Source organism: Juglans microcarpa x Juglans regia, chromosome 6D (genome assembly GCF_004785595.1).
Source record: "Juglans microcarpa x Juglans regia isolate MS1-56 chromosome 6D, Jm3101_v1.0, whole genome shotgun sequence".
Taxonomy (NCBI): domain Eukaryota; kingdom Viridiplantae; phylum Streptophyta; class Magnoliopsida; order Fagales; family Juglandaceae; genus Juglans; species Juglans microcarpa x Juglans regia.
Genome location: NC_054604.1, coordinates 21,477,248 through 21,482,441, shown reverse-complemented (window position 1 = coordinate 21,482,441; position 5,194 = coordinate 21,477,248).

The following is a 5,194-nucleotide window of genomic DNA, read 5'->3' as shown; positions in this document are numbered from 1 at the left end:
ATCCTCGATCAACCAACCTTTTACCTAATATTCTTGAAACCGTAATCTAATCTCTGAATATTTAATTTCTTAATATTACAAGCATCTATATATGCATGGTTCATCCAACACTTTCCTACTACATATAAAGGTGGTAATATGTGACATGATCTGTAAACTCAACACGATCACGATACGAAATTAGTAGGTTTGGGTTTGATGTTAGTAGATTCGGATTAAAAAATAGTTGACCCGTTAAGACATGATTTATAAATAGGTCAATAACGGATCAACTTGCTTAACCCGAAATCAATCCGTTTTGACCCGTTTAGAATTTATTTCAAAATTAAAATTTTATTTTTATTAAGTTGTAATATTGTTATTTCTTCAGTATGCTTATGTTTTTATTGTTTTTATTATTGAGATTATAATTTTAGACGTATGCTCATATTTGTTATTGTAAGGTTTATAATATTGGTTTTATTATATGTTCAAATTCGGAAAATAATGATATATATTTTTTAAGATAGTGTGTTTATTAATAAATACAGATTTTAATTTTATATAAAATTATGTTAATTAGATTAAATGAGTTATGCATTTTAGTTTAACAATTTACATGAAAAAAATAAGATTTAAATAAATCGTATCGTGTTAACATATTTTTGATTAATTATTAAACCGATCAAAATGGGTGACATGACACGACCTGTTATCTAAATATGTTTGGTTAGAGTTTGAAAATTTGATACATTTAGTTTAATTGATTAGGTTTAGATTGATCTATATAATTAAATATTCTTAACTTAACACTAAATAAATACAATTTAAAAACACGATTTGACACGCTTAATTACGTAACAATAATTAAAGCATGCAGCCATGCGCGGACATTACATGAGCGTTAGCGCGTTACGTCACATCCACATTGCATGAAAACAGTCTATCGCACTCTGCAAAAAGGAAAGATTAATTAGAGAGAGAATAATTAAGGATAAAAGAAGAAAATATATCAGATATGAGATATCAGATAGCAACGTGGGTAAAGCGGCAAAGGAACAAGAAGCAAATTAATTAATTAGGAGAGATACCCGTGTGGAGAAGGAGGTTATAATTGGAGGAAATGGATGTGCTCATTGCTTACACAACTCATTGGAATTAAATGCTATTATGCACAAAATCGATATATCAATTTTGCACGACTCCCTATTAATAAAATTATTAATTCATTTTGAAATTATTTGAATTTTATTTATTTAATAGGTTTGAACTTAAAAACAATAGTAATAATATTTTAATAGAAAATCGTTCAAAAATTCTATATCGGTTGTCTGAATACCATTGATGAAAAAAAGTTAAAAAAAAAAAAAAAAAAAAAAAACCCTTTCCACGTCCAAGGTGATGAGGATTTTTTGCCCTAGTTATAAGAGTGATTAATGATATATTGTTTTTCTTATTTCATTTTATCTTCAGATTTAATGTTAAAATAGTTTTTTTTATATAGTTTACCTTAAAGACAGAGCAGTTTCTTTACTCTGATTTTAAATTTGAGAAATTAATTTTTTTATATAGGTTTAATATTTATTTACTTTTTTTAAAAGGGGTGTCCGGAGCTTGCACACTTTATAAAAAAAAATATATGTTATTTTAACTTTTTTTTAAAATTACTGACACATGGCACTCTACTATTAGAGAAGTTTTATAGATTTAATCTTTATGACTGTAAATATAAAAAAAATTTAAAATTAGAATATAAGATTTAATCTTTATTTTTTTATAGAAGTTTTAATCTGTATCTCCTTGCTACAAACACATGATGCTTATGCTAATTAGCATTTATAATCAAAACCACAATTAATTCTTTTTAACCTTTTATTAATGAAAAATTATACTCATTATCCTTACACCACACCACACATAATTTTTTAATTTTTTTTTCTTATCAAATGTATGGTGTCTGGATAATGAGTAACAAAAATCAATTACTTTAGGAAGAATAAAAACAAAAATTTTTAAAAAACAAATTAAAAAATTGATAAGTAGCAAATCTCTCTCTCTCTCTCTATATATATATACAAATATATTTTTTAAATAAAATTATCATCATTCATTCATAAGAGAAACTTATATCCATGACTTAATACATTCTGGGATGTTTTCATGTCAAACATGACATCATAAACTAAAATAATGCATTTGAAGTTTCAAAAGTACATTATTTCTTTTTGCGACTGGTCTAGTCTTCATTATTTCTGATACTCTCTACAAACAAACATCTAAGAAACAACACTTTTTACTTAAACAGAGACTTAATCTCACCCTTCATAGAAAGAGAGGACTCAACCTCTACAAACAAACATATGAGAGACGAACCTTTTTTTATTTTAGTTAATAATAAGGAAAGCAGTAAGATAGATGTGAAAAATGACAAAATACAATTTGGACCAACTCTGGTAGACTTCAAAATATCTGACGGCCCATAAAGGCAACACACTTGTCTCTATTCAACCACAAAGGTCAAATTTGAAAGGTATGGTGGTGGCAAATCTAGTGATCTGGCACGTGTATCGAGAAGAGCTGCTAGAAGGGGTGACGTGTGAGAACCATGCGCAGATGTGGACGATGCATGAGAACCACGCACGGTGATTTTTTAGCAAAACCACCACTTTTTCTGAATGATTTTCAACCTGTGAATCTGCTTGTGCCGCGCGTGTCTCTCGGGAGTTGTCGAAAAGTTATAGATCTATCTTTTTCGACCTTGAAGAAAGTAAAATAAAACTAAACAAGAGAAACTTTGATAGACAATATGGGTGAATAAAGGAATGAGGGAATGAGAGGGAGGAGGAGGAGGACGTCGACTCCTCTGGTAAAAATTAGATCTAAAGGCCTTGATTTTTTATATGTGTGAGAGAGAGAGAGAGAGAGAGGTGGGGGGAAGGAGACGCCTAGTGTTTTCCTAAATTCAAATAATTAACTCTATATACTTACATATTTGGTAAAAGGCTTTCCAGCTTGAAACCAATCCTCCAAGAACCAGCTTTAGGACTTTAAAGTATATAATAATTTTCTTGAAATTTTATTAAATTTATAGACAATTTTTTTTAATTTTTTATTCTTACTTTTAGACCCAATTTAGATATAAAATTCTCATCTCACCTCACTTTGTACGATAAACTCACCTTTTATCCAAACGGTGAATGTGAGATTTCAAAGATGGTTTCAAATTTTTCTATGTAATGAAAAACTGTCATTACTTTGCTTCGAGCGAACAATTCAATTTTTTGGATTGATAATTTATTAATTACTATTATTTATAAATATATTTACAAATAAAAAATTAATATAAACAAAATATATTTATAAATATAGTTTTTAATAGATCTCGAGATAGATTACTTATTTACATATAAGGGGAAGTTGCACATTTCTTTACAAATTAGCATCGCTAATCTTAGAAGGTCTATACGTAGATTTACTTTAATAATTGATTGCTCCATACGTAATTCTTATAATAATAAAATTATAAAATAAAGTCATTTTATATGAGATAGACTATAAAATAGATATATGGATAAAAAAAATTTCTTTGCGTTATGCCGAGTTGTTGAGAACATTATAGGATAGAATTTTGCCAAAACAAATCTGAGTAATTTTCAATCATCAATGGCATACGGGATTTACATAAATTAAGTTCAAAATCTAGACAAAATTACCATTAGCACTTGAAAATGGAAAATAATTTTAAGCACAATATTTTTATAAAAAATATTTTATAAATATCCTTTTAATTATTTAATTATTTTGTAAATAAAAAATATTTTTTAATATTTTTTGGAATAATCTAATTTTATAAAAATATAATCATCTTATAATATTATTATGAAATGTATAATAAAAAATGAAAATTGGGTAGGTAATTTATAAATTACTATTACTTATTTATAAATATATTTATAAATAAAACAAGTTCAAACAAACACTATGCAATAATCGGTGGGACCCACATCTATCAAATCTTTAAAAAGTTAAAACCATCTCATCTCACTTCCAAATCCAAACACAAAATTTTCAAAAACTATCTCATCTCATCTCAACTCAACAATCTCACTACTATTTACGAACCATCTCAACTCATCTCACTATCTAAATGGAGCTTATTCTTTTAGAAAGGGTGAGAGAAACTCCAATTTTATTACTAAATCTCTCTTATGGTGTATGTATACATTTTACAAATGGGGGAAGAGTTTTGGAGTTTACATAAATTTCAAAACCAAAACCCTTGCTAAAGTCTTATGCTCTAAGAAACTAAATCATATAATAATTGTTTCAAACTATCTGTCGTAACAAAAAAGTATGTAACTAGTGTTGAAAGTAAGGAATTCTTACTTTATCTAAGATATATATACTATATTGTGGCGGATTTCAATGAAATAGTTACCAATGATGAGAAAGAGGGAAGGAGACCAAGGCCTGAGAAACAAATGAAGGGGTTCAGGGAAGTTTTATTAAAAAGGAACATACATGATTTAGATAGAGCAATATGCATGGGGATGAGTCTTTCATCGAGGAGATACTAGATAGAGCAGTTGCAAACTCAGAATGGATTGAGGTGTAAAATGAGGCATTGATTACGCTCAAACTAGTACGTGGTATTATAGTATAGTTTAGGGTGTCGATCCACAGGAAGTTGGAAGAAACACAATAAGACGTAAGCTTAAAAGAAAAGATCAAATTATAATATGACAAGAATCTGAAAATTCTACCTAAAGCAAGTAATTAAAATGAGATTAGGGCAAGGATAAGTTGGCAAGTAAAACTTTGGGCTTCCATCAACCAGATCTAATACTCTAACTTTTTCAATCCAAACGATATACACAATTAAGAATTATAGCACCAAATTCTTAATTGGAAGATATGACATTATATTCATCTACTTTCTCAAATTTAATTCTAGAATCTATTCTCCCTTTACAAACCACGGTTTTCATATATAAAAATGAATATCAGATCTAGAGATGACACTATGTTCACAAATAATAATACATCAAAAGATCACATCAATGGCATGAAAAGCCTGTTTAAGTCACAATCATATATTTATAATCCTATAGCTCAACAAAATCAAATCATAGCTAGATTGAATATAATTGTCTCAAACTTATAACATCCAAAACAAATAGAGAATTGAATCTTAGAATCTTAAACAATAAAACTT